Genomic DNA, 25000 nt, shown 5'->3' with positions numbered 1-25000 from the left:
CATTTGGTCAAATAAAACAAAAAATCATAATAAAACAACAAAATGTTTGATGATCAAACAGCACCAGAAAAATATGACGTCATCAGTCCTCCTCGAAGGAGGACTGATGACGTCATATTTTTCTGGTGTTTGATCAAACATTTTGGTGTTTTATGATTTTTTGTTTTATTTGACCAAATGACAAGACATCTTGTCATCGGAGTTGAATGGGTTAAAAGCAATGGGGATAGGCTTGAGCTTGTTTATAGATTTGTTTTTATTTGCTTTAGAAGGAGTTTCTTTCAGCTGAATAAAATCACGTGACGGCAGATATTAAACAACTAAAGTAAAGCGCTCAGTGAAAGGGTTAATCTCGATATCTCCCTTGATCTTTAATCTCTGATCTTTGCCGTGACCTTGGCCTTCCCGTTTTCTTCGATAAAATCAAAACCACTTTTGCTCGTATTATCGCTTTATCATTTTTTATTATTCTTTCTTTTTTCTTGCGCATTTGCTTTTATGGGGAGTATTTTTCCAGTGAAATAGCATTACTTTGATATTGCCCTTCGCTGGTAGACACTTATTCTACTAAAAATACACACACAAGAAAATCAAGCGAACAAAATAACAAAGAGACAGGAACTAATGATTTTGTTGCTAATATTATTTGTCAGCTCCAGACCGCGGGGGGGAAACAGAAATTGGACATAAACAGGTGATCACAAAAGAAATTGGTTTTCAAACAGCGCATTCTCTATCATTGATGCTAGCTGTATATTTTGTAATGGGATTTTTCACAGATTGAAGTAGTTTGTCGGACGTGGGCAGTGAGGAACATAAGATTATCAGTAAGAATTGTTCTTAGTTTTTCAGCCGCCTTCCTCCTCCTCCTCCTCCTCCTCCTCCTCCTCCTCTTCTTCTTCTTCTTCTTCTTCTTCTTCTTCTTCTTCTTCTTCTTCTTCTTCTTCTTCTTCTTCTTCTTCTTCTTCTTCTTCTTCTTCTTCTTCTTCTTCTTCTTCTTCTTCTCTTCTTCTTCTTCTTCTTCTTCTTCTTCTTCTTCTTCTTCTTCTTCTTCTTCTTCTTCTTCTTCTTCTTCTTCTTCTTCTTCTTCTTCTTCTTCTTCTTCTTGGTACCCTCAATAACTCCTCTCGATACCACATTGGGTTATTAAGGCATAAATGAGCACACGAGAGTTCATACTAGACTAGATCGTCTACTTCAAGTTGGACTTTTTGCGACATTTATAAAATAGAGCGGGACCGAAATTAATGGGTAAACTTCATGTATCTATGATATTGTTTTAAGGGCACACATTAACATAGAATTGGTATATGAAGAAAAACGCGTTTTCAAATGAGAATTTCAAACCAAGAATATATTCGACAATTGTATCAGTGAAGCATGTATGCTATATTAAAACGAACATACTACAAATTCGTAACCAGTTCACGGACCCCTACATTTACATTATGTAACACACACACACACACACACACACACACACACACACACACACACACACACACACACACACACATATATATATATATATATATATATATATATATATATATATATATATATATATATATATATATATATATATATATATATATATATACACACACATATTCCAACGACTTTTTCCCCCGTACAAGGGAGGTAGCCAAAGTCAAAGGCATAAATCCACTCTCACCCATTTCATCCCCACATACTTCACTTCCATTCACCACCCCCTCCCTCCCTCCCTCTTTTCTTGGCTCCTGGGTGACGGGTCATCATCCCAGCATCTCGCCCACTGCCCCGGGTCAGAAGCACTGTAGCAAGATACAGCATATCCATTGCCGTATTTAATCGGCGACCCAACCTTTCCGTCCCACATTATGTAACGCTGTTCCATAATTTCTTGCGATCACTTCAACACTGAATGAAATCGTATGGAATCCGCTTAATACAACTACTTTTTATTGGTGGAATTCCCTTGAAAGATCTGTAGATCCCTAGGGATCCCCAGGACGCCTCACTGAGAACTGTGGGAAATCAGAATATGGTAGTTTCAGCATGGAACCTACATTAAAAGGATCAGCGGGACTGATAAGGGGAAGGAAGGCTCAAGATGTGCTCACTCACCAAGGTTTGTTTTATGGCTGTGTAATGTTTATGCAAACATCGTATGTGTTAACTGTTTTTAAAGCAAAAGTCTCTTCAAGCTTAATGCAATTGTCTGGTGCTAGTCAACAGAATAAAGACCTGACTACTAAGATAAACGGGCCAAAAATTATTCATTAAGGAAGGCTGTTTACTTGTCAGTGGATTACACAGAGGCGCAAATGCAAATTTCAGAGGAAACAAACTACAAAGGGAAAATGAATTTAATCAACCTCCAAACAGCCGTTGAGAAATTGAATGAACTGTCAGCCGTTGCGTGCGCGCGCAGCCTACACGAAATAAAAGATAAAAACGTCAAGATGCATTTTTTTTCTGCAAAGCACAGTTGTGTAAGACCATATGCATACTCTTTCATTTGCGTGTCATGTTTTTCAAACTTCTGGGTGAACATTTCCATAGTAATTTACTAAATGCACAACGCCATAAATAGGAATACAGAACAATTTTCTCACTCATTGTGTGCATGTCTGTTTATGAAAAAATATATATTCCGACAGTCAATAATACCGTGGAAATCATAAGTTATTATGCGTTTCTTATAGAACTCAGGTTTCTCATAATATGCAGGTTTCTAATAAATAACAGAACTCTGAGCTTAGAATTATTCTAGAAACGTGTAGTTTAGTTTCACGCTTGGGATCAAGGCTAACCATGGCTTATTGATTCCATCGACCTCTCATTGAAAGTGAGTTCGTGCAGTTTGACGTGATTCATTCTAGATTATAAAACTCTGTTATGGGCTGGTAAATTGCAACAAAAAATGCCACCAGTATCAGGTATCGATTTCAAGATGTAGGTCACAAAGCCTCGACTACAAATATGTGGTGGTCACACGTGGCAGTAAGGCGTGTAAAGCTAACATGGCGCGCGGTGTTATGATGAAGCATATTTCGTGGATTTCTTCCTCTTCTTTTTTCAATTTAAAGAATAAGATAAGGGTAGAAATAAATAATGAAAAATAGGTTCGATTTTGAGATCTGGATTTGAATGGAGAGTTTCATTCGAATGACCCGCCCTGTATGTGTAGACTGCGAAATTCGTAGAGTGCATTTACGAACACATTACTCAAAAGCAGTATACGTGTAACGTGCCTTTGAACACATCAACAAGGAAAATCGACATGAAGACATGCACGCATACTTGTACCCACAAACACAAAGAAACGCGCACACACAAACGTAACAAGACATACTTGTCCGACCGCAAACTTTTCATGCGCCCACACACGACTGCTTCGATCCATACCCAGTTCCAACGATATTCAGCGCCCGCCAACGCGTCACGCCTAAACATACCTCTCTGTACCGTCTACCTCCAGGCTAATGTCGTCAAACTTATATTCCCAGGTTCAACAACTAGCTATACACGTAACCCAATGCCAGTTTTCTAGTTTTCTTTATTATGCTGTTCTTAGTGCGCTAGGTAGAAGCATAGTGCTTGTATTTCTTCCTGCCAAAACTCTCAACGAATATACTATCACCTGCAAGCCCAACTTCAACAACTCCACTCTTATGCTAATGTCAGTTCACCAGTTCCTTCATAACCACACAATGCATAACGTATTGAGTAGAATTCTATTGGTCATATCAACTACCATATATTCTATACTTGCATACTCGCCAAACGGCAGTTCTTCACATTGTATGATGCACAATTATCAATACCTGAAAAAATATAGTTATCATTTCTAGGCATTTCGTCCCATATAATCCCGTGGAAAAACCTACATTGATAACTAGTGAACCTCATCGGTCCTAGGACGACCTAAATCAGTGTAAATAGCGGGTTCAGTCACACTGAAATTATTGTTAAGGGCGGGTGCTTCTGCTCCACCTATTTTGGCCGGGGGGCCTGAAGGGTATGACCTTGTTTTGTCCTACCCATTACCACCGTGCGTCTTCTTTACCCACTTAATTCGTGTACCTTGCCATCTATAATCTTCCTGTAAATTTGATTGCAGGACATTTTAGATTATTTCAAATATTCAGAAGTTCAAATATGTCGCCTTAAACGTCGCCCTGCGAGCTGTGATGTATGTTTTGAATTGATGGCGGAGAAGAGGGGAGAGGAGGTATTTCTTTGTCTCTAGAAGCGGCGTAATGGATGAGGACACCCATTTTGATTACTGGGAGGATTCTCGCATTATTAACATATATGTTACACTACCTACATGACGATAACCCTTTGCTTACAACCTATATTGATTTCAAGAAGGCGTTTGACGCGGTGCATCGTAGAGTGCCTCTCCTGCGAGGATTTTAGACTTAATGTCTGAAGTGTGGAGGAGGTGTGTCTGGCTTCTTTACTGTTAATTCAGGAGTGAGTCAAGGGTGCGTCCTTGCCCCAACACTTTTCTAGCACCAGCATGGACCGAGTATTGGGCACTGTCATTGCGGAGTATCCTGTGACACCGCAATGGCCATTGACTTTGTCTTTGCCAATGATGCTGTACTTTTTATGGATTTGTTGGAAGTACTATTTGTAGCCTTTGAGTCACAGCACTGGGAAGCGAGACCTTTCTAGGACACCTGGGCCAAGACCAAGGTCCAGGCGTTTGGGGGCCTACTGGATGACACAATTTAGTCTGTCCGTACATGTGGTGAGGGCATTGAGGTCTTGGAAAGATTCACATACCTTGGTAGTGTAGTGCATAACAATGGTGGCTCATTTCAGGAAATCCTACTTAGGATTGGCGCTCCCCTTAATGTTATATATTAATCCAGAGTATATGGTGTTGTCGATATTTATGCAGAAGGACTAAGATGGAAATGGTCACATATGCCCCCAGCTGTGCTGTACAACTGTGAGGCATGTACATTGAATGCGAACTTGAAAAGGTGTCTTGACGTCTTTGATACCAAGAGCCTTCGGAGAATCATGGTAAATTGCTAGAATGACTTTGTATCAAACCAAAGACTGTTCCTTGATACTCCGTCTAGGCCTGTTATCGACATAATTTGTGACCATCAACTGTGTTCAGATGTGGCACATTTCCCAGATATTGATCCCACTAATAGGATATACCCACAAGAGACAGCCCCCGGTGGAGGAAACAAAGGGAATGCCCACAGAACTCATGGCTGAGAGAAATCGACCGAACCTGCCAAGAGGTGTTTTTATTGAAGAGGATTCATGAGAGCTTGCTTGCAGAAACCGTGAGCATTGGCGAGGACGTGTGAGCGAAGCGACGCTCATCCCGCAGTCTCCTAATTGATGATTTAACCCTACCGAAGCGAGGACTGGTAGTGTCCAGTATATTTCCGGTCTGACGTAAAAATATCTGACTCACCTTAACTTACTAAAAGTGACCGACAAATATGGCAATAATAATGATGATGATGTTGATAAAAATGAACTGGAAGTTTCAAGCGTGCAACATTTGACAGATGAGTTCAAGCAAACTTGAACTGACAGATGAGTTCAAGCAAACTTGAACTTAGGGGGGGGGAAGGGACATTAGAGGCATAAGCACATCGACAGGCAGTGAAGCGAATCTCAGCCAAGTTTAGATTGACTATGATCTTGGCAATCACGCTGGCTTCGTAGTCGAACTATAACAGGCTACATCGTCCTGCAGCTTTATCGATCTGGCGCATCGTTTGCAATGACCGAAGTACCTTTCAGCAAACGTCTCATGCATTCACCTTCGTCCTGCCTGGCTGGCCACCACCCTCCATGCCCTGGCCCCTTACACACACAACATTTAATCATTGTAATAACTCTTCAGGTGTAGGAACTTCAGTTTTCAAATTTCCCTTTTTCCCGGTGGGGATTCATTACGAAACTGGCAAAACAGGATGAGTGTTTCAATTTGAAAGGTGGACTTCGTATATTTTGAGATATCTCCAAATAACCACATCTGTTTATACTGGATCTGGTATGCATGCAAAATACGATCATCTCTTCCGTTCTTCCTTGTGTCAGTATAATCGCACACAATCATTTCTTCTTCCCCCATAACCTGAATTTAAATGATGAAATGGGGCGAGAATTTTTTCTACCTACTGTCTCCCTCGTTTGAACAAATTCGAATGACTTTAGATAGAATAAAATCTGTACAACATAGTAAATATTGATCCCGCTTATGTTGTGTTTAATTCACACACATGTATACACACATACACACACACACACACACACACACACACACACACACACACACACACACACACACACACACACACACACACACACACACATGCACAGAGAAAGAGAACGAGAGAATATATTATTAGAGGCAGGAACCAATGCTAGTAAATGTAGTGCATCATCGTGGTACATTTGATTTTTAAGCTCGCCTCGTAATAACGTGGACTGAAGAGGCTCGTAGATATAGGTAGATAGAGGAGTAGATGGTGATGATTTCATTTTTATGAGTTGGCTGTTTTGTAAACAACAGTTCGCTCTCAGCGTTATGTTTTTAAACAAGGGGTTGGGGACTCGATTTTATTACTATATGTTTTGCTGATGTATACAATATGTAAACTAAGTCAGTGTGCAGTGAATTTGAGATTGCTTGAGTAAGCAGTATTGCATGCAGAGTTGTAATGGCAGATCTGATTGGAGAAAGGGTGGAGGAGAAAATTAAATTGGTTCACGCTTGTAAAATCACGCCCTTAGGAGAGGTTCTTAAATATAACATTAAAGATCATTTGTCTAAAGAAATTTGGCCGTCACTGCAGAACTGATCTAAGACCCAAATTAAGTGTTCTTGACGGGATTCCTTGAGAGCACGCTGTAGAAAAGGTTCCGAAGAAAGTTATAGAAGAAAAGACATAGAAATTTCATTCACCTCGATTGACAACTATAACTGAAGAAAATTTTGTGAGAGAACATTCTTTTATATATCACACAGTGACAGTGGTGATATTTAGAAGAAGAAAGTGAAGAAGAAGAGGAGGTTGAAAGTGGGTGAAAGTTAAAAGTGACGGAACATAGGGGCGTCAACATGAACCCTGTGATGCCAAAACTTCCGGGTGACTTACTTCTTGCCTTGGTTGTCCACAAACATCAGAGATAACCATTTCACCCACAGCTAAAGGCCTCCTGGCGTAAGAACTCCTCCTCCTCACCTAAATGCAGAGAACCAGAAAATGGCATTGATAAGAAACAAACTTGGAAAAGAGAAACTAAAGAAAGTGGATAAAGAGTAAGTTCTGAATAATGCATGAAAAGCCTCGACCTGAGAGAGCACATAACCGACGTGCATGTAGCATTCACCTGCATGGACCCAGTCTTTATGCGACAACGTGTATGGAGCCTGCACAAGTAAAAAAAAAAAAAAACAAAAAAAAAAAAAACATACAAATGTGAGGTTGAATCAACTAAAACTACTGTTTTATGTACTCCGTTCAGAACAGAAATGGGACATGAGTACAAAACTAGAAGTTTGAAAATGTCAGTAGAAATCGAAGTTGAGAAACTCGCCATTGACATAAAACATACACTCACAATAATCAGGCTGGAAAATGTTCCAAGGAAATGTAAATAGAGGGCCAGCTTTTCAAGGACTGACATACAAGGAAAGAATGACAAAGCTCAAGATAACGCTTTAAGGAAGAAGTATGATTAACATATACAGGTGTTCCAAGAGTTCATAGACAAAGAAGACCATGAGAAGGCATCAATGAAAAGAACGAGAGAACACAATTTTTAACTCCAAAAGCTTGTAGAAGATAGGGATGATAGAGGCCCAAACCATAATGAACCAGAGATTTGACGACAAAGTCATAAAGAAATGGCAAGTAATACGGGAAAAAAAGAAGATAGGGGAGAGGAAACCATGAATCCAGAGAAGCTCACGTAACGAAAAATAATGAGCATACAGGTACTGCGCAGGTGGCCGACACGTGGCGACGAGCACACACGTCTGCATAAGGTTAATGGCACCAACATTTAGAGGGTTCATTGAAAATAATTTATACGGTTTTGAACTAATGAGACATAAAGAGGTGGAGTATTATTGTATTTGTTTATTTATATATTTTATTTATTCATACGCGCACTTGATGTGTGTGTTGTTATGATTATCTTATCTGTCATTCAGGTGTATATTTGTCTGTATATCTGTTTACTTGTTTATTTATCTCATTTGTTGATTTGTACTTTCAACATCCAAATGAAACATTATCAATAAGTTACGACCTTCGACTCCTGTGTGCGGGCGACAAAGGGTGTGGTGTGTTTGGCCCGCCCACGGCTACACGCTACGCTAGGTCTGGCCGATTGGGATGCCTCCCCCTCCCACACACGACCGGCCTCCTACACTTAGGCATTCACCCACACTCGTCCAGCTCCCTGTATGGAGGAAGCGAGTTGCTTTCTACTCTTGGGTGACAACACAACAGTTGAGGAATGTTCTGTCACAAATGACCTCATTCTTGCAAGTGGGTATGACTATTATACTTTCCAGGCATAAACAGTCTTGAGTTTCGTTCATGTTTTTGTGGAAACGTGAGTTTCGCGGGGAAGAAGGTTTACGGGTCACATCCTTCCTTCCCGTTCTCTCTAGAATTTCAAATTGCAAGAAATAACTTCGCAGGAAACACAAAATTAGGTCTTATTTCTGGAGTTATATATGTTGGTGACGTAGCTTAAGCCTTCGTTTAGTAGATTTATATTTTAAACAATATTTCAATAATTCCTCAGCTGTACAGATAATAAATAATGGTGTTGAATGATGAACAAGTGAGTGGGGTATTGGCTGCATGTTATTGTGGGGTTAAAAGCTACTCAGTAGCATGCAGCTGATACTTTAGGGTCTATATGGGGCGCCCCTACGGACCAGAGTCACACATCATTTTGTCTGTGTTAGAGGAAATCTCTATTCATAGAGAAATGATGATACTTTATTATACTGCGACTGTCCCTCCGTTATGCTGTCCCCCCCACTCTTAATACTGTCCTGTACCACTTCTCTGAATGTTCATTTCCTTTTTTCGCTGAACCCTGTGGTGGGGGAGAAGAATACTGCCACCGAGTGTTCCCACTTGAGTCGTAATAGGCACCCTACTCTCTGCAGCCCCAAAGGGGACATTCCCTAAAAAAAAGTATAAGAGGGTATGGGAGGTTTCCAACCAGAACCCTATCGATTGGGTCTTTTAATGTGCGTGGATGTGGTGCAGATGAGAGTAAAAGGGAAGAGATAGGCAGTATGTCTGTGAGAAGACGGATGTATTGGCATTGAGTGAAACTAAGTTGTAAGGGAGGGGCGAGTTTGAGTTTGGAAGTGTAGTTGGGAGGGTGTCAGGAGTGAAGAGAGGACAAGGGAGAGAAGGGGTGGCTATAGTAGTAAGTGAAGAGATAGGTAAACGTGTGGTGGAGGGGAAGTTTTTTCAAGATCATTGTGGATGACGGTGAAACTGGGGAGATATGGGTATTTGTAAGTGCATATGGGCCTGGTAGTGAGTAGAATGTAGAAGAAAGGGAGGCTTTTTGGATATATTTAAATGAGTGCATAGAGGGTTTAGGGAGAAATGTCAATGTAGTGGTATTGGGAGATCTTAATGCTAGGGTAGAAAATGAGCCAATAGACGGAGTTGTTGGGAAATGTGGAGTTCCAGGAAAAATAGAAGTGGAGAGTCGATGGTGATGTGTCTGGAGAGTTGATAATAGCAAATACAGTGTTTAGGAAGAAGGTCAAGCATAAGTACATATGGGAGAAAATGGTGGATTGAAGGATGGTAGATAGTGGTGGATGGAAGGATGGTAGATAGTGGTGACCAGGAGAAGAGTAAGAAGAATTTTGGATGCACATATTCTAAGGGGAGAGAGTAAGGGAATATCAGATAAATTTTTGGTGGAAGGTAAGTTGAGAGTGGAGGATAGATGGAGAAAGAGGAAAAGGACAGAAGGTAGGGAGGTGCTTAGAGTTAACTGCTTCAAAGAGAAAGAAAAGAAGGATTACAAGAAAAAGCCGAGAGATGAGTGGGAGGGAATGAAAGATAGAGTAGAACTAGGAGTGGAGGAGGGGTGGGGATGGTTCAAGGAGGGAGTTAAGGTGTGCTAAGATGGTGTGTGGAACAATGAGGACGGGAGGAAATAGAAGGAAGGGTAATGAGTAGTAGGATGATGAAGCAAAGAAGGTTGTAGAAGAGAAGAAGCGAGCATTCACAGATTGGATACAGAATAGGACGAGAGAATCATATGAGAGGTACAAAGAAAAGAGAAGAGAAGTAAAGCATAAGATAAAGTAGACAAAGGGTAGAGCATATGTGAAATTGGGTAAGAGTATGACAGAATTTTTTGAAAGTAACAAAAAAAAAGTTTTGGAAAGAAATTAAGAGAGAAAGAGGAGGCGAATCAAGTAGAGAAGAAAACGTAAAAGGTGTAGATGGAGAAAGGATAATGGAAGAGAAGGCAGTAAGAGAAAGATGGGCAGAATATTTTAGGGAGTTGCCAAATGTGAAGGAGGATAGGGAGGAAAAAATAGTTGCAGTGGGATGTGCTAAGAAAATGATAGTGACGAATTATGAAAATGGAGGAGAAATAAGGAAAGATGAGGTGAAAGGAGTTATTAAAATGATGAGACCGGGTAAGGCACTTGGGTTGGATGGGTGCCATGAAGAGTGTCTAAAAATGGGAGGTACAGTGATGGTGGACTGGCTGGTGAGGTTGTTTAATGTTTGTCTAAAAGAGGGTAGAGTGCCGGAAGACTGGAGGGGTCTCTGTATAGTTCAGCTTTACAAGGGAAAGGGGGACAAGCATGAGTGTAGTAGTTTCAGAGGGATCAGTTTGTTGAGTGTAGTTGGGAAGGCTTATAGGAGGGTTTTGATTGAAAGGAGCAGAAGAGGAACGGAGGGAGTAATTGGTGAGGAACAGTGTGGGTTTAGGGAAGGTAGGGGTTGCGTGGATCAGATTTTTGTGGTAAGACAGATATGTGAGAAAGCTTTTTTAAAAGGTAAATATTTTTGGGGGGGCTTTATGGATTTGGAAAAGGCTTATGACAGGGTAGACAGGAAGGCACTGTGGGAGGTATTGCAGATATATGGGATAGGAGAAAAGCTGTTAAAAACAGTCAAGATTTTTTACGAGAGTAGAAGAGCCTGTGTTAGAATTAGAAATGGAGAGAGTGAGTGATTTGAGGTAAAGATGGGACTTCGTCAGGGATGTGTTATGTCGCTTTGACTGTTCAGTTTATACATGGATGGGGTGGTGCAAGAGGTAAATGCAAGGGCAATGGGTCAGGGATTGGAGATAGTTAAAGAAAATGGAGAAAAATGGGAGATAAGCCAGTTGTTGTTTGCTGACGACACTGCATTTGTGGCAGGATCAGAGGAAGGATTAAGGAAGTTAGTGACGGAGTTTGGGAAGATGTGCGAAAGAAGGAAGTTGAAAATGAATGTGGATAAAAGTAAGGTGATGAGATGTACATTATAAAGGGAGAGGATGACAGCAGATTGGAAGTGAGTATTAAGGGAGAGAGACTGGAGGGAGTGGATTGTTTTAGATACTTGGGTGCGAATGTGGTGGGAAAGGGAATAGTGGAAGTAGGGGTAGAATGTAGATTAAGCAAGTAAATGCCTTGGTGGATTAAAAAGTGAGTATTAAGGGAGAAAGACTGGAGGAAGTGGATTGTTTTAGGTACTTGGGTGCGAATGTGGTGGGAAAGGGAGTAGTGGAGGTGGGGGGTAGAATGTAGATTAAACAGGTAAATGCCTTGGTGGATTAAAAAGTGTTATGAGAAATAGACATTTGGGAATGGATGCTGAGAGGAGATTGTATGAAGGAGTGATTGTGCCAACAGCACTGTATTAGGCAGAAACATGGAACATAAGAGAGGAGGAGTTTGAGTGTGTTTGAGATGAAATGCCTGAGAAGTATGATAGGGGTTATTAGGTGGGATAGAGTGAGAAACAAGGAGGTGAGGAGAGCAGGGGTGAAAAGGGAGTTGAGAGATAGGGTTGATGAAAGAGTATTGGGATGTTTTGGACACATGGAAAGATTGAGTGAAGATATATTAGTAAAAGAAGTGTGGAAGGCAGAGGTGGAAGGAGTGAACATGAGGGGACGCCCAAGGATGAGATGAATGGATGGGGTAAAAGGGGCAATGGGAAAGAGGGCAATGTCTGTTGAGGAAGGAAGGGAGAAGACAGAAGATAGGAGTAAATTGAGAATGGTTGTGTATGGATGATGTTGAGATGATGGGAGTGGGTGGGGGATGGGGGGGGTATGTTTGAATGATATTTTTGACGCAGCCCGATGGAAATTCTCCCCGTCTTCTCTTTTTCTGTATAAGGGAACGGAGAGGGGAGGTCGCCGATTAAATGGAGTGGCCTTCCTGTGGATGTGCTGTGTCTTGCTACAGTGGGCGAGATGCAGGGCTGACCCGTCATCCAGGAGGAGCCAAGATAAGAGGGAGGGAGGGGGTGAATGGGAGTGGAGTATGTGGGGATAGAATGGGTGTGAGTGGATTTTATGCCTTTGTTTTATTTGGCTACTTCCCTTGTAAAGGGGAAAAAACCGTTAATATACGTATGTATGTATGAAAATATGGTAGAAGATATGAGTAAATAAACGTAGATGAGTACATTAATCAAAAATCTAATTTGTGTCTGCAAAGGAATGAGCAGTAGTGTGGTTTGCGTTCGACTACTAATCGACAAAACAATCGAATCTATTAAAGGACGCAATGTTTTCTTATGTCACAAAAATAGGAGGGATATATGTATATATATATATATATATATATATATATATATATATATATATATATATATATATATATATATATATATATATATATATATATATAATTCCCCAAAATGAAACACGACTTTACAACTTCCTCAGTCCCATGATGTAGAGGTGAGGGGTGGGGGGGTTGTCTCTCAATATCAGACTCAACGTGTTGGTGTATCTTGAGTAAGACTTCTCCAAGTCTATACAAAATTGTGGTCTTTGCGGTACCGGACATGATTGCGGTTGCCTTCGACACGATTTTTTTATATGGTTGTGTGGTTTTGGGCGCCGAGTGTAAACATATATATTTAAAAAACACTCGTCACTTACACACACACACACACACACACACACACACACACACACACACACACACACACACACACACACACACACACACACACACACACACACACACATATGTATATATATATATATATATATATATATGTGTGTGTGTGTGTGTGTGTATATATATATATATATATATATATATAACACACAGGAACCCACAGTCGGAGAAAGAATAAACTTCGAATAGAGAATAATCCTATATTTCGGCTATCAACTGTAGCCCTCTTCAGGAAAGTACATAAGATAGAGAACAGAGGGGACTTATAAACTACAGTAAGAAGAGATGTGGACAGTTGACCTCACTCAGACGCGGGGCTAACTGGGGTGGCGGAGGAGGGAGGGGGTGAGGAGAGGGGAGGATGTAACGTCCGCACGAGCTTATTTATTGCTGCGCGTGAGATAATGTCAGGTGTCCACTGCCCTTTAGAAATATTAATATTAGGGCATTCCTCAATTAATGCTGATTCGACTATTTTCCTCCTGAAACCACAGTGGGACTTGAACACTAATCTGGCCTTACCCCAGTCGAAAGAATGATTCTTATTTTTAACATGAAGAAATACAGCTGAATTTTCCTGCCCATACCTAATTGACCTTTTATGTTCTGCCAATCTAGTGTTCAAGTCTCTCCCGGTTTGACCCAAGTAAACCAAATCACAATCTTTGCAGGGCAAACAATAAACACCAGGTGACTCAACTTCCTTCGGCTTTTGTTGAACGTGAGACGTTTCCTCGTGAACGTCTCACTATTGCTTATCACTATCCTAACACCGTACGTAAGCAAATTGTGAACGTTCAACAAAAGCCGAAGGAAGTTGAGTCACCTGGTGTTTATTGTTTGCCCTGCAAAGATTGTGATTTGGTTTACTTGGGTCAAACCGGGAGAGACTTGAACACTAGATTGGCAGAACATAAAAGGTCAATTAGGTATGGGCAGGAAAATTCAGCTGTATTTCTTCATGTTAAAAATAAGAATCATTCTTTCGACTGGGGTAAGGCCAGATTAGTGTTCAAGTCCCACTGTGGTTTCAGGAGGAAAATAGTCGAATCAGCATTAATTGAGGAATGCCCTAATATTAATATTTCTAAAGGGCAGTGGACACCTGACATTATCTCACGCGCAGCAATAAATAAGCTCGTGCGGACGTTACATCCTCCCCTCTCCTCACCCCCTCCCTCCTCCGCCACCCCAGTTAGCCCCGCGTCTGAGTGAGGTCAACTGTCCACATCTCTTCTTACTGTAGTTTATAAGTCCCCTCTGTTCTCTATCTTATGTACTTTCCTGAAGAGGGCTACAGTTGATAGCCGAAATATAGGATTATTCTCTATTCGAAGTTTATTCTTTCTCCGACTGTGGGTTCCTGTGTGTTATCTACAAATGTGCTACTACATTTCTATTTAGAAATTGTTACACCCACGATGGAGGCTTCTCTTCCACTCCACCTCATCTTCAAGTCTTTTCCGGGACTAAAACAAGCCTACAGAATGTTGGAATCTTCGCTCATCGCCAGTAAGAAGAGAAAGAACCAGAAGACGTTCCTGTCCAACTGTTTAGAAGAACAAGTGTGCCCTAATTCGTTTAGGTTCCTGAAACGATCTTCACTAGGGTACAGTTTTCCCTCGTACATTAGTGCTTTTCTGTTAGAACGAGTGCGTGTTGCTTCTTTGGAATTTGAAAACCTCCTTTGGAAATCCAGACATGCACGGAGGCACCTGTGTTTAGTTAGTCCCAACCAGTCCATTTTTAAGTCTCTTTGCGCCCAAGCTCTTCACAAGGCTTGTTTCCTCAGTGGCCAACACCAGGCCAACCTCACACGTAAACTCCATAGACTTTGCAATAACAGTGTTTGGTCCAAATTTTCTCTCACGGACAACGTCATCAACCTCACCAACATTGAATTGTCCAACACCCAACTAGAAGTGTTAGGGCTTGGACTTAATTTCGCCCTCACTCCCGAGAGAAACCATGTTTTGGACTTTTTGGTTGGTTTTGACAAATATTTAGCTAATAACCACTATGACAAAGATCTTGCCTGCCTTAAAGGGGTTTTATTAAATGGTATTTCAGAATGTTTTAAAAATGAAAGTGGCCTACCAAAAAGACACAGGGAGGCCCTGTCTGCTCTTAAGAAGCTTGACAACATCATCACCACAAAAGCGGATAAAGGTGGCAATATTGTTATTTTAGATCAGTCTGTTTATGTCACGAAAGCCCATGAGTTGCTTAATGATTCGGCCACTTATGAAAAACTCACCAAAAATCCCCTTAAGAACGCAGCCGCCGAGTTTAACAGACAAGTCCGTAATATCACAGTTGATAAACGCATTATTGATTTGAAAGTTACCAACCCTAAGCTCCCATATTTTTATGGTCTCCCTAAAATTCACAAAACAGACATTCCCCTCAGGCCCATCATATCCAACCGTGGCTCCTGCACTAGCAAACTTGCTAAATGGCTGGCGGATATTTTATCCCCGTACGTAGGTAATTTCTCTAATTCTCATATCACAAATTCATGTGATTTTATTTCTAAGACCAAAAATATGTAAGTTCAGGGTTTAAGGCTCCTCAGCCTTGATGTTACCTCGTTATTTACGAAAATTAATGTTGATGATGTACTTACTTTTTTGGAAACCAAACTGCAACCGTTTCAAGACTCTTTCCCCCTCCCTGTCAACAAAATTCTTGCTTTAGTTCGCCTGTGTGTTTCTTCAAATGTTTTCTCCTTTCAAGACCAGTTCTTCCGTCAAAAATTCGGTTGCAGTATGGGTTCCAATTTGTCTCCTGTTTTGGCCAATTTGTACATGGAGTATTTTGAGTGTACCCTTTTGCCCAGCATCAAACCGCCCGAAATGATTTGGCTCAGGTACGTAGACGATATCTTTTCGGCATGGGATGACAGTTGGGGCCCATTTGAAGTGTTCCATGATAAATTGAACCAATTGACCCCGAATCTTAAATTTAAAGTTGAATGGGAAGAAGGACACCAAATCCCTTTCTTGGATATTTTATTAAGAAGAACTGATGATAATTTATTCTTTACAGTATACCGTAAGCCCACCCATTCAGGCAGTTATCTCCACTTTTTTAGCAATCACCCTGACAATGTCAAAAAAAGTGTTGCCTCTGGCCTTTTTTTGAGGGCTTTCAGGATTTGCAGTCCTCAATTTCTGGACCACGAGATTGAGGTGATCAAATGTCAACTTGAGAAGTTGGCTTATCCTCCTTGGTTTCTGGACCAAGCCCTCAGTAAGGCTAGGGCCAACCATTTTAAAACTTCCGTCCCCTCAAATTTTCACCGCTCCTTTAAGGACATTTTAAAGATTCCATTCAATAATACCATCAGTTCTTCTACTAAATTGTTTCCTCGTGAACGTCTCACTATTGCTTATCACTATCCTAACACCGTACGTAAGCAAATTGTGAACGTTCAACAAAAGCCGAAGGAAGTTGAGTCACCTGGTGTTTATTGTTTGCCCTGCAAAGATTGTGATTTGGTTTACTTGGGTCAAACCGGGAGAGACTTGAACACTTCTTCTTCATGTTAAAAATAAGAATCATTCTTTCGACTGGGGTAAGGCCAGATTAGTGTTCAAGTCCCACTGTGGTTTCAGGAGGAAAATAGTCGAATCAGCATTAATTGAGGAATGCCCTAATATTAATATTTCTAAAGGGCAGTGGACACCTGACATTATCTCACGCGCAGCAATAAATAAGCTCGTGCGGACGTTACATCCTCCCCTCTCCTCACCCCCTCCCTCCTCCGCCACCCCAGTTAGCCCCGCGTCTGAGTGAGGTCAACTGTCCACATCTCTTCTTACTGTAGTTTATAAGTCCCCTCTGTTCTCTATCTTATGTACTTTCCTGAAGAGGGCTACAGTTGATAGCCGAAATATAGGATTATTCTCTATTCGAAGTTTATTCTTTCTCCGACTGTGGGTTCCTGTGTGTTATCTACAAATGTGCTACTACATTTCTATTTAGAAATATATATATATATATGTATATGTGTGTATATATATATGTATGTATATATATGTGTGTATATATATATTGTATGTATGTATTATATATATATATATATATATATATTGTATGTATATATATGTATATATATGTGTATATATATATATATATACATATATATATATAGTATGTATGTATATATATATATATATATATATATATATATGTGTGTGTGTGTGTGTGTGTGTGTGTGTGTGTGTGTGTGTGTGTACATGTAGGAGGCCATATTGAATGCAGGGTTGGAGAAAATCACAGCGACAATTGCATTGTTGAGCTTGTATTGAATATTTTGTTTTTCCTTACTGGCGAGCTTTTGTAGATGTATAAAGTTGCTGGGTAGAGTCCAAAAGTAATTTTGATTTAGTTATTTAACTTTCTCAAATCTTGAGAAGCAATTGAAGCGAGAGGATCAATAATAGAGAGTGTGGAAGAAGAGGAACTTTACGAAGGCCGTTCCTTGTGAAGAAGTTTCGTAAGGCACAAGTGACAGGGCATTGGCCGCACTTGTTGTATGATGAAAAAGGTGAGAAATATATACATATATATATATATATATATATATATATATACATATATATATATATATATATATATAAATTGGTACAAATTATGTGACTTAGTGCTGAAATATTCTTAGATAATCAAGATAAGTCCCTTTGCGGTGGATGTGAGTGGGGCGGGGGGGGGGGGCGTGTACATGAATAAAACTACTTGGGGACAGATAGAGTTAAAGGACAAGTGCCACCAGGTACGGACGGGGTTAGAAGAGGCCTACTGCATCGAACGCCGGCTGACCTCTCACTGTAAGGCGCGCGACCTCAAATTCTTCCTAGGCGGGAGCTCCTCGCGCGGCTGTGTTGCCACCTCGGTGTGCAGCATTTTCTTATGGAGGCTAGAAATGGATATATTTCTCAATGGGTCCGTCTCCCCCCCCCCCTTCCTACTTCGATCCCTTCTTTCGAGTGCTTTTCGGGTGACTTCTTTTGCAATGTTTTGACGTAGTTGTCAATGCCGGATTTAGATAAGGTGAGGTTGTAAGCTGTGTAAAGCTTTAAGACCTCTCGTTAAAAAGTGACCCTAAAATTACTCTTATTTTTGAGAACCAACTTTGAAATCATACAGTACATTCTAAAAAACAAATATTTTTAAAGCCCTCCACTCACGCCAAAAATATAGTAACAATAGATATATATGAAATTCTGTTAGGCCCTGAGTTTTATTTTGTTTATGCATGGCTAAATCTGCCACTGATTCCTCCATACGTGCGATAAGTATCAAAGGGGGCCATAATAGGTCAGCTCAAGTCAGTCTAGGTTAGGTCAATGCAACAGATCCAAAGACAGGGGATACCCGACCAGAAAGTCGTGGCTCCATGAGGGCCTGCGTGCCTAATGTACGATAAATCCTGGTTCCGCATTTCAATTTCTTTATCATCCTTGACGTACTGAACGCATAATAGTAATATTTACAGTACTAATGTAGGACGCAATCAATGTAATATATTTATTATCGCCAGGATATTTTATTCATGGTGGCACCCTCTCAGTAATGAATGGATTAACGAAATAAAAACTGTATTTTTGATAACAGGTTGATAAGAAACGTCTGGTTTAATTTATGTAACCTAGATCATCTAGAAGATTTTCAAGTTGTGTAACCAACACCATATATATATTTTTTTGTGTTGGATTTTTTTTAAGAGTGGGGCGTGGCGCTTTTTTTTTTATAACTGAAATGGGATTATTGAAATATTATTGTAAATGTACGTTTAAAACAATAATACCGAAAGCATTTATGGTGCCTTAAATTCTGTGATAGCCATTTATTTGTTAATTTCTCTCCAACCACGTGTGTTCTAAAAGAGATAAAAGCATACATGAGTACAAAGTATGTAGGCAAGCGCAATGCATGAGTGAATATAGAGTTGTTTATTTTTTGGACTACAGCACCGTACTTACATACGCACGTTTGATTGTATGTTATTTATTTGTGTATATATATATATATATATATATATATATATATATATATATATATATATATATGTATATGTATATGTGTGTGTGTGTGTGTGTGTGTGTGTGTGTGTGTGTGTGTGTGTGTGTGTGTGTGTGTGTGTGTGTGTGTGTGTGTGTGTGTGTGTGTGTATGTGTGTGTATTGGCATTTGTATTCGTTTATTTTGATCCAATTAACCGTTACAAGCAAAACGACTTGGCATGGAAACGAACCCCCTCACTCCCACTTACATCCCACGCGTCCCTGTCACGCTTTTCCGGTCAAACCATGCAGGCTGCATTCCATCACTTTCTCACGTGCATTTGTGTAAAAGTTGTCAGTCAGCGTCGAGGCCCATGGCCAACACAACAAGGCAGCTCAAGTTTTGTGAGAAAATTGTTGAATTGTGTAAACAGTTCTTAGCTGTGGTGGAAACTTGAAAACCACTACTTTAAAAGAACAGAATACTTAAAGCCAATCAATAGATGGTTAATTTTTAGATGGTTAGGTCCCAACGACTCTATATTTGAAGTGTGATCCCTAAATAGAAATTAGATTGTATTGCATAGATGAGCGAGAGTTCTTTTACCATACCATGGTCTTGAATCACGTGCTGGACTCATGATCAACACCAAGCACAATCCCTTATGAGAGCTCAGAACTAGTTTGGTCCGATCTATGGGTAATGTGCCTTTCCGCATACCACACACACACACACACACACATCCCCTTGCTCAAGGAAGATAGTAATGGTTCACAATATTGAGACACGCCCAGAGATAAGCGCAAACTAGGAACTGCAATGTTGGTAGCATTCGAAGTGTGTGTATGAGCGGGAGATAACACATTAGTGTTCTTTTGGAATTATAACGATAGGCCTTTTAAAACTTAGATCGGAATTCTGATGTCGGTGGTAGGAAGTCATCATGAAATCCAGTCACGCTCTTGATGTGAGTGGAATTCAAAACGTACATCCTCCGGTGGTTTACCTTACTTCACCTCAGCCCCACGAAATTAAGGTCTCACAAAAATTTGACTATAGCTGGTGGAGCGAATGCGTCGTGGAAGCAATTAGTAGAACAAGATTAACTTTAGTAATGTTATGTGGAATTTTAACATGTCATAACCCATTATTCACTGTAAAAATATTGAAATGGAGACGTTATTTAATGGAGATGCAGATTGGTAAGAAAAATAGAAGAATTTTACCAACAGATTTGTTCCTCAAATAATGCAGTTCAATCTGTAAATTTAGTTGTAGACGTTAGTAGTGTACCAGAAGTTACAAATGAAGAAATAACATGTATTCTAAAAACAATGAAACTAGGAAGATCATCTAGTTTTTTGGGGTTATCCGTAGTATATTATTGTATTCTTATTTGTGACTCAGTCTATATATATCTTACATTTGTTTAATTAATTTGTACTGGTTATTGGATTGAATTGCTTGTAGAATGATTGTATACTAAAATAAATCTATCTATTTAAAGGAGTATAAAATGTTTTCTAAGTTTCAAACAAATAGATTATTTTTTTAATGAAAACCAACCCAGAGAACAGACAGGTTTTAGAAACTGATATTCCACTATAGAGCATCTGCAGATAATGAATGAATTGATAATAAAAAAGCGACATTTTGCAATAAACATTTATGCTTAGCTTTTATTTTTGGAGATTATGGAAAGGTGCAGGGATGACCCGTCATCCAGGAGGTGCTCAGATAAGAGGGAGGGTGGAGGGGTGTGGAGTGTATTCAGCAATGGAATGGATGGAAATTATTTTATGCCTTTCCCTTTTTGGCTACCTCCCTTGTAAGGGGGAAAAAGCCTTGGTATATGTATGTATGTATGTATGGAAAGGTCTTTGACTTCGTAAGACAAATGGTAATACTAAATTATATATGCAATCAGGGTACAAATAAACACGTTACAAGGGTTTAAAAACACAAACGTTGCTCCTGTAAATCGATTACAGGAAAATAAAGATCAAGGAAGGAGTACGGCAAGACGATGCAGTTTCACCCAAGCTATCTACAGCTTGCCTGGAAGGGTTTTCAGAGGGTTGAAATGGGAGGGGAAACGTTTGAAGATAAAAGGAGAATATTTTAATCCCCTGACGTTTATTGGTAATATTTTTACCTTAGAATTAGCAGAAGACTTTCAAGATATGATGAGTAATCTGAACAGGGAAAGTCTCAAAATTGGTTTGAAGATGAACAAGAGTAAAACCAAAACAGAGTTCAACCAGAAACTTTAAAGTAAAGCAGTTATAATCAATGGTCAAAATCTCAAATTTGAAGGGTATTTAAGTTGGATGTTAAAACTAAGGCTCTTGAGAGCGAAATTAAAAGGTGTATGTAAGACTGATGAGTGGATGGGTGGTGAGATAAACACAGGGAACCGTTAGGGATTTATTCTGACGTTTCGTCCTTACCAGGACTTCTTCAGAGTACATACACCTTCAAACAATTCACACCCTAAATACCCGCCGAAGCTCTCCGCGTTCCGCCATGATCGACCTGACCTCTCGTCCTCCTCCGCTCTGCCTCGCGAAGTATCAAACGGCTCGTCGTTTTTGTTAATTTAATAAACCCATCGCGGTGGTTGTTGTTTGGATGGGAAGCGATGTAAGCTGCTTCAGTTATTTTTCTTCTTTTCTTAGGAAGTCCTTTCTGCAGCACCTCTATTCTGTCCCAGTCTGGTAAGTGGCCATGAGTATCTACATGAACCACTAGCGAGTTTGATACTCGGTGTGCCTTGACGTCATTCCTGTGCTCAACTGTCCGCTTTTTAATACCTCTGCTGGTTTCCCCGTAGTAGCTCATAGGACAGTTTCCACACGGTATCTTGTAGACGATACTATTTTCTTCCCCGTTGGCCACGACTTTGTTCTGGTTCTTAACAATGTCTCCTATTTTCGTTCCCGTGCTGATCGCAATCTTGACACCGGCTCTAGTGAGCAACTGTCCCAACTCGCCTGAGTGGCTCGAGTTTGGCACGGACAAATACCCCCTGCTATCATTTTCAGTCACGTCTCCTCTGTTCCTTATGCTTCTTTCTGCCTGAAAATGATAGCAGGGGGTATTTGTCCGTGCCAAACTCGAGCCACTTACCAGACTGGGACAGAATAGAGGTATATATATATATATATATATATATATATATATATCTATATATATATATATATATATATATATACATCTAGATATATATATACATGCATATGTATATTTTGGGCTCAGATTCTCATGAATACAAACGAGTTGAAAACAACAGCATTCTTACAATTATTTATCTTCATTCTGATGTTCTCAGTTTCTTTGACAGTAGGTCTTGCTTCGGGAGGATGGGTACAGACAGGGAGTCATCTTGAGAATAGTATAAATGAATTACAACCTTTCTCAGTTACATGATACACAATTTATAATTATGCACAGGGAAAGTGGTCTTAAATATTGGCTGCCAAAGGCACTCGAAGACCTGAACCTCAGGGAGCGTCTCAAAGCTGGGACCTCACGTTGCGAGGAAGGGGGACGGAAATGTGGAGGAGGAGGTGGGGATTGAGGTCGGGGAGCGCTGTCGTCGATGCCTGGTGTACGAGTTGTACAGGAGGATGGCTGTAGCCGTATTGGATTGTATTTTAATGACTGGAATCATTCCCATATGTTGGAAGCTTCCAACACTTTTAAATTATTTTATTGCAGTATGTGACTATCTTAGTATTGTTGACAATAGTCACTTTATCAAGCCCAGCCTGGTGGTATTGTAGTTGATGTTGTTTAATTGCCCCTTGTTGTAAATGTAGGGACAATCACCTGCTGAGGTGACATGTTGTATGAACAATGTATGTAGAATTGGTGGTGGGGCGCAGTTCCCAGGGGTACAACGATATTAATAGATGACTGGTTTTAGACAAAGTCCCACAGCTACCGGACAGATCTTCATGAAAAAAGAAAAAGGATGAGGATTGTTGTAGAAAATTATTACTCTTAATTTACCATGCTCACCCACCGGTTCACAATTCTTATTGATGATCTCTTTGATGTGTTTTTCGTGAACCTGAGGTCCCAGCTTTGAGACGCTCCCTTAGGTTCAGGTCTCCGAGTTCCCTGGTCGTCAATATTGAAACCTATGTTTTCTGTGTGTAATTGTCACTTGTGTACCATATAACTGTGAAAGGCTGTAATTTGTTTATGCTATTCTGGAAATGACTCCCTGTAGTCGAAATATTAAAAGTGGAAGACTATGGACAACTTATTGGATTACCTGAAGAATTGTCACCCCAAACTTCGACAGGGTGAGAATTCTTCAGGTGGGCTGGCCTAGGGTGACAATTCTTCAGGTGGGCTATATAAGTTGATGACAATAAGCATAACTCTTATCTAATCATAGCACATAATACCTTTCAAGGCGTCGTCCTCTCACTTTGGAATGATGATTCCTCTAAAGTAGGGGTTCTGAACATGGTGCTCATATGGTTTTAGACGGTGTTCCCTATATATCCCTAAAATAGTGGTCGCACATTCGTGCGCAGAAAATATTTTATAACGTGGTGCTAGAATTTTTCCAAATCATGAATTTTGCTTTTATACTGTGGTTATTAGAACCGTGCCCTTCACTAAATCGCCGAGCTTGTGAAATTCCAAGAACAAACTCGCGCGAACAAGACTTGCGAGTTCCTCTGAATTTTATCACTTGGCATAACACGATGACCAATCAAAGCAATTAAGTTTTCCGTCATAACCAAATATGGTAAACGATTGACCGTCGTTTCCTAATCAATCAGTATCAGCCAGGGTTGCCACTTTGGATATTTTATATCCAGATCTAGAGGTTTTTCATAGCGTCTAGAATTCTAGATATAAATTTTGGTCATTTGATATTAGATGTAAATCTGGTGGATTTTAAAATAAATTTAGATATTTCTAGATATTTTTTCAAATGTTTTGCCAATATTTATTATTATCATATTAGATTAGTATCTACTGGGTTTTGAATGTACATATATATCAATTACAAACACTTCATATAAAAATACTAAATAACACATTTTGTTACGAGTTTGGCAAAATATTTTTGATCACTTCTATAAGCATCGAAGCGTTTTTGCCGCTAGTAGTATAAAAGTACTGGAAACTACTAAAAACGTTTTCATACGTTTGATGACGCAATCGCCCTGCAGCATTGGGATTGGCGCCCAGTTAGTGAAATGTAGTGACTGAGTGAATCCGCCAAATGTGAATGATTAAGAAAGTGCCGGTTATGTTCATATATGTAGCTACTAAATTCCTTCCCCAAAATGGACAAGTTTTTAAAACGCAAGCAGTCGACGGAGAATGATGCGAAAGATCAAGAAACAATATAGACAGAAATTTCAGAAGCACCCCAGAAAAAAGAAAAGAAAAACCTGTTCTTTTCTAACATCTTGGGAAGTTTTTATGCTATACGAGTTTTTCTGGTTACCAAAAAGCTATTTGTGAAAGGCATTATGATACCCATCATGGATCTTTCAGCGTAACTTATCCTGTGTTTTCGTCAGCTAGGAAATATAAATCAAAAGAGATGAAAAACAATTTGAAGAAGTCAAAGAATCTTGTGCCATCCTGCAAATTCCCATAAACTTTCGAATGAAGTGTCATTCGAAAGTGGCTAATATATTGGCCAAAAAGTGCATGCCGCCATACAGCAGTGGCGAGGTTGTAAAAGACTGTATTTTGGCTCCCTTAAAATTTTTAGCAACATGTATCCCGGATCAGCAAAAGAAATGTTAGTCACTGCTGCGGAAAAGATACATTT

This window comes from Oratosquilla oratoria, chromosome 21, assembly GCF_046742065.1.
Source record: "Oratosquilla oratoria isolate Oo_2021 chromosome 21, ASM4674206v1, whole genome shotgun sequence".
Taxonomy (NCBI): domain Eukaryota; kingdom Metazoa; phylum Arthropoda; class Malacostraca; order Stomatopoda; family Squillidae; genus Oratosquilla; species Oratosquilla oratoria.
Note: the sequence above shows the minus strand (reverse complement) of the source record.